The sequence below is a fragment of the Stylophora pistillata genome, chromosome 4 (assembly GCF_964205215.1).
Source record: "Stylophora pistillata chromosome 4, jaStyPist1.2, whole genome shotgun sequence".
NCBI lineage: Eukaryota > Metazoa > Cnidaria > Anthozoa > Scleractinia > Pocilloporidae > Stylophora > Stylophora pistillata.
The window spans coordinates 41,722,826-41,729,727 of NC_142522.1; the positions used below are offsets into that span (position 1 = coordinate 41,722,826).

At 35.8% G+C, this 6,902-nt stretch overlaps 1 protein-coding gene across 4 annotated transcripts in view; it reads left to right on the plus strand.

The window, feature by feature from the left end:
* Window positions 1-6,902, plus strand: part of LOC148733788 (uncharacterized) — a 270,303-nt gene that overhangs the window by 225,751 nt on the left and 37,650 nt on the right. The window lies entirely within an intron of this gene.

Consider the following 6,902-nt stretch of genomic DNA (forward strand, 5'->3'; position numbering starts at 1 on the left):
TACACGCTGCGTTTGATTGCGACCCATCATGATGGGAAACCCTTTTGGAAAGGGTCTTACATGATCAACTGCAAACCAAATATACCTTTTTGCAATTTGGCGACTGGTGGTAGGTATCTCCAAATCAGAACGGAAGAAAAGTATCGAATGTGAAGCCAGATCGTAGCATTACGGGCATGCCTTGATATGTATCTGGTTTTCAGGTCTCCGTTGCGTTATTCACTCTCAACAAAAGGGGTATTTCTCGTTTAACTGTAGATCAAAGATACTCTGCTGTAAATTGAATCACAAGTTTAAGTTAAATTTTAACAGATGACCGACGTTTTAGAATGGGAGGAGCTGTCGGTCTTTTCAAATGTGATTATTTGTCTGTTTACCTGTCTTCTTTTGGCGGGAGATCGTGTTTAATCTTAACTTGTTTTGAATAATTTCAATTAGAGTCCAATAGTGGCTAATTAGATCGTAAAAAAGGTATGTGATTCTATCAAAAAATATGGTAACTAATTGACTTATTAGAGAATAAAATTAAGCTCACCAGATAAACGATTAGAAGGAAAAACACAGAAGAATAATTTTGATAGGAATAAATGAAAGAAATAAAAAAAAAATGTATAAATATTTGATTTTCCTTTTAAGAGGGGTTAATACGCTTAATTTTTTTAGTTAAGTGTTATCATGGTAAGGCTTACCCAGACTGACAGTTGTTCCTTTACGGATTAATTGGCGAATCTTATGTTTTATTCTTCTAGAGACGTATAGAAACAATTTTGATGGCTACATTCCAGCTCTTGGCTTTTTAAAGGTAAATTGTGAAGAATCTTTTCAATGGAAGATAGTAGATCTTTTCATCTTTTTTTTTTTTTTTTTTTTTTTTTTTTTTTTTTTTTTTATCTTCATAGTAATTGTTTTGGCTAACGTTAAAATCTCGCCAGACCAGTACAGTTTTACCTTCGCGTTATCACAAAAATTGCGCCGTGTTGTTCATTTTCTGATTAAGTCACTTCATTTTCTCATTCTGAACTCACAGGGAACCTTCAAACTTAAAGGTGAAGCGTACAACGATGACGGATTCATGTGGTTTTGCGCCGAGGGAGAAGTAGCTTTTTACTCATCTTAACAGGACCTCTTTGCTCTCATCCTTTAGCCTCTTTTTCACTGAGAACGAAAATTGGTTGATTAATAATTAACTAACTTTTCAGTTTGTATTTTATTCATAGCTGAGTCAAATGCATCCAGGGACATATTGAGATTAAAGTACATGAGGCAGCAGGTCACCTTAAATAGTTATGATATTAAACTATTTGAGTGCTCATCGTCATCGATTATTTTTCAGAAGCATATCTTTGAATTTTAGGCCGCTAGTGGCACAAAATCTAATTTAAAGAGATAGTTCCAGTTTAGCATAGCTTTAGCCTGCAGTGTAGGGATCCTATTAGGGCGGGTTAACGTTAAGAAGCGTGTGATCGTTTATTCAACAGGCCATATTTAATTTGGAATTAAAGTCGACGGTAGGGGGAGGGGGCGGGAAGGGACAAAACTTTATAATTCACATGTTAGATTATCATATTTCTGTCAACATTTATAAAAAAGTTTTCAGATGGTTCTCGGGCCCTTACCCTCCAAGTGGAGGAAATGCTGTCATTGGCATGTCGGTGAAAAGAAAATTGATAGTAAATTTAGTGAAATATCCAATAACTTTTTCAATAAGTTAGTGGAGAGATCTTTCAGTTTCCTTGAATCGCCGGTCTAAATTGCAAGTTGAAGCAAAAATTTTGGTGAAGATTAATCAATTTATTCTTTGTTAGCAGCATTAGCTTTTTGATTGTTAATTGGACATAACTACAAATTTATAAAAGAGCAAAGAAACATTTTTCATCGGAGATCTAACTGTATACTATTTGACTATTTGAATTGAAGCTATATATACTAAGGCCCACTCGAACACTCACGAATGACTCACACCTGACCATTAAATTAACGACTTCTTAAAAGCAGGTTAGCGGATGGTGAACACCAGTTTCAACATGCAGATCATGTCACGTCTATATTAATTGTCCGGTACATTACCAATAAGGAGAGAAAACTTAGATATGCCCTGGAAATTTACCTACAATTCTCCTAATATTGTATTTGATTTCCCTAATTCAACTGCAATGAACTGCTTAAAAACTAGTCACGTTCTACTTTGTCGGCATCATGAAAGTAAATAATTAACAATTATTCCAGGAGCGCGCGTTGGATATGAGATGATAGATAGCCAACGAGGCGCGTAGCACCGAGTTGGCTATAATCATCTCATATCCAACAAGCGCGAGTGGAATAATTGTTTTATTAAAAACGTTGAATTCAATTATCAAATTTTATTAAATTTTTAGCTCCTTTTTAATTTTAAGCTGACACGTACGCTTACTATATTTGTAGATTATGGTATATTGGCTGATAGACCATAATGGTTAAGCCAATGAAAAGTCTTGAATTGCATTATTTAATGATCTAGTTTTTAATAATTTCGGTTAGTTCATCTACTAAAACTAAAACTTTACTGATTGTCTTCTCTAGAAATCATGATAAAAGCATTAGCATTAGGTTAATATTGTTTGGAATTGTTCGTTTCACTCTCCCCACTCTCTCAATCCTCAACGGCTGATCTTCTTGAAAAAAACACTTTAAATATTATCCAAGTCTTTTACTTAATAGACTATAAACCTACTGTAAAAAAAAATTAATTAAAATTTACGTAGTTTAATAGCTATTATTAAAAACTGGATCATTGCATAATGCAATTCAAGACTTTTTATTGGCTTAGCCATTATGGTATATGAGTCAATATATCATAATCTACAAATATGGTAAGCGTTCGCGTCAGTTTAAAATCAAAAGGGAGCTAAAAAATCCGGTCTCTTCTCACAAAATAATAATTTCTAGAGGTCGTTTTTAATAAAACAATTATTCCACTCGCGCTTGTTGGATATGAGATGATTATAGCGAACGAGGCGCGTAGCGCCGAGTTGGCTATCTATCATCTCATATCCAACGCGCGCTCGTGGAATAATTGTTAATTATACTCCCAATATATCTGTTTGATTACGCGTGAAGAAGCGTTGTTTATTATTCGCTTGTAATTACAATTATTTTGGACGTTGGCCAACTGACATTAGACGTTGACGAATTGAACTCATAAGTTGATGAACTGACGCTGACGAACTGATATATCGGCGAAACGACCGGTTACCTCCTAAAAGGATCCTATAGCGAACGTTCATTAAAAAACTTCAAAAAGCCACTGAGTTTTTTTTTTTTTTGTTATCCAGTATTTAAATTCATCCTGAGTCATATCGTCGAGTTTTTCACCACTTCTAACTGCCTCCCGGTTAGCTCAATGGATAGAGCGCTGGACTGTTGTGCGGGAGGTGGAGGGTTGGAGCCCCGGCCGGACCACCACTCAGGGTCTTAAAATAATTGAGAAGATTTTTCTGCCTTTCTATAACATCAAGAAATGGTTAAATATTCTAGTCTTCTCGGATAGGGACGAATAAATGGAGGTCCCGTCTCCTGCAGGCTTGGGGTAGGAGGGGTCAATTTCTCGCACACGAGATTACTGTGTGATGGATGTCCTCCCCTGGGGTGGGTTGGGTGGGTTTATTAGAGGACTATGTGGATAGGGACATGCATTTTTTAAGTAATTTCGCAACCAATTTATTTTGCAAGAAGATTACAAACGGTTAAAATTTAAGGGCAGCCCGAATGAAAATTTAATTTAAAAAATAGGCATGTCTTCACTGCTTTCCATGCAAGTTTTCTATCTCTGCAACGCTATCCATGAACATTTTCCACCTATTCATGCCTCACAATGGACAAGAGGACTATTAACAGACCTCAGTATTTAAAAACCGGATATTTATAGGTATTCACAATAGTTAATATACTTTTAAATCGATGCACCCTTCAAGGTATGGATCGTATAAGTGCTTTACACCCTGACGTTTTCAATGTGCGTTGAATATCGATAAGATGTCAAGACGTGTTACTGATTTGGATGAAAAACATTTCCTTTTAGTTAGTGAATGATTACCAGTTTTGTTAGATTTGTGTCGATTTTTTTCACGCTAACAAGGCGTACCTTAGCCTTCCTATTTCTTTGTTCAGATTAAAAAAACTTATTTTACCGCCAGAAAGATAAAGAAAATAGAACAGAACAAAATTGGGAACTACCCCAAAAATATGACTAATGGACATTTAAGTTGGGACGATATCATCATATCCAGTAAAATGATAAAAAATATCAACATTTTTAGGCAACATCTCTCGGCAAGTCTCATGCGTTCAGTAGTTTTAATTTGGCACCACTGAGGAGATCATTGAAAAGACTGTTATGTATTACCATTACACAAATGTGGCAAATGGTTTGCAATTGCCACATACGTGATTTGTTTCCCAGCTACTTAGGAAGGGCTTTTATGCCAACGTTATATCTACAACTAAGCCCTGACGGTAGAATTAAATTCACTTTGCCAAAAACAGCTGTAAGGGTTATTATCAACTAAGCTATTTAGTTCTTTAGTCTTTGTTACAGGTTGGTTGGATGGATCAGTTTTTGAAAAGAAAAAGAATATGAGTCGCAGCTTTATTGAATCCACAAAAAAGTGTTCATAACCGGAGAGGCGATCCTTGTGGTCAGTTATTATTACGCAAATGCCTGATTAAGTAAAACGCTCGAGGTTTTTAATCAAACAGCTGAAACGTTCATTTTGGAAAAGCATGTCTTTAAGCACAGACAGGAACCTAGTATATTCTTGGAGCAGATTATTTAAACATTCACAAAAGGTGTTTTCTAGGCAATGGTTAAAATATAAAAACCGATTCTTAAACATTGTTTGAACCTAGCGGTGTTTAGATTAGGTCTAAACACCGAGTAGAGAGCAAATGCAAGTTAGACTCCCTCACACTCTGTTTATTACGAAAATTAGGGATTTTTGTTCATGCCGAGAAAGAAAAGCAAACAAAGGAAAACAGACTCCAAGCAATAAATACCGGCTGGACTCGTCTAGTATTGGCAAGACAACTCTGGCTTATTGTGACATGGATTTGGAGGGTAAATTATATTGAGTCATGCTACTTTCATTCAGTTTTTGCTTGAGTTGTCAATTCTATGAATAGTGTCCCTGGTTGCTTTGAGATATATAAATTCGAGCCAGTCCTAAAAAAAAATTCATTGCACAGTTTCGGTTTCCGTATTCACATGTCTTTCTTTTTTTTATATAAAACAGTGAAAGAGGGGCAAAAAGAAATGCTCCAGCTATTGTTCGTCACCGAAAAGTAGAAAGCAAGGAAGTGGCCTGAAGTATTCAGCTTGATGGGCGTCCTTTATGTGGTGAGGTGTTAATTGAATTTCATCTACAATGCCTCTATATGAACATAATTATTTTTTTTTTCAGAAAAACCCGTCAAAGTAGTCAACACAAATGGATAGGGGCAGTGTTGGAGGAAAACAATGTGTTTTTGTTAATATCTCGAGTCGTTCTAGTTTTGCTAAGATAGGAATATACAGGATGACGCACTGTTAAGCATGATTGCTTAAATCACTTGTAAATCGATGCAAACGAGATAATAATGTGTGGAAGTATTTCAATACTCATGTTCAGGATAATTGGGTCCCTTTCTTTGTTTTAATCGGTGTATTTTTGAAAACTTGTCGCTTCCGAAAGGAAATTGGAACACACTCGTTGGCGAGAGATCCAAGATTTCAGGGCTCAGTTTGCTTTTAAATGAGCAAGGCTTTAGACAATAAAAGGGCTTTTCTTTAATACATTTCTTTAAGCCTATTTGAAAACTCTAAGAATGGGATGCTGTTGAATTTTATCGTAAATCGATTCATCAATAAACACGCTGCATGTTGAAGTTTGGAGCAATCACTTTCAAATGAACAATCACGAAGCTTACATACCGTAATTTTTTTTTTATTTATTTGTTGTCGTTGTCGTTTTTACCGACCATGAATGAATGCTTGGTGGATTGAAGTCAGAGATAAACAATTTAAGAATTTTCTCGGGTTTACACTTTTTTATGTCTTTAATCAGCGCCGATAAAAGCAAGAAATTCATGCTCACCCAACAAAACAAAATGACAATCAATTCTATTTCGACACGACTTTCTAAATCAAGTAATTTAATTCAGGCTTGAACAACTTCGTCGAAAAAGGAAGAGACAAAACAAAACAAAACAACCAAAAAACCGAAACCAAGTCTTATCCTAAGCCTAACCGTTTCAGGAGTTACTTGCATGAATTATTTCAGCGTTAAACAAGAACTCATCATAAGCGACTTTGTCGTTGGGTCGCTTGGTTTCTACATGGTTTGACCATGACACCGTTCAAATGCTTTGTACCTCTAAGTATTCAATGTTCAAAAGAGATGTACCGTCATGAACGAAGAGAAATATCCAGTAAACAAGGGGAAAAACGATGATGAATTCCAAACTATACTTTGTAAAATGGCGAAGATGGGCAGTGCTAAAATCTAATGGCACGAAACGAAAAGACAGCAACACAAATCGCAAAAAAAAATCTAATGGGCTCTAAAATTCTATACAGGAATCAACAGACACGAGTTTTACCTGGAATGGATCAATTATAGAATTTAATTGCCCATGTGGTTCGTATATCTTAAAAATCTAACTTTCCGTAACTATAATTATCCTCTGTTTGCACTTGTTGCATCATTCTCAAGGAGGATAGTTTCGTTGTCCTTAAAGCTGTTTGTGAAAGCTAAAATTTGTGTTGGCGATCTTTGAAAAGCCGAGTTTAGGCTATTGAACAACAGATATTGCGCTGGCGTCTAGTTGCAACGACTGCTAAATCACTTCTGAAGCACGACGGGGCGACGTTCTCGACCATGTTTCTTACC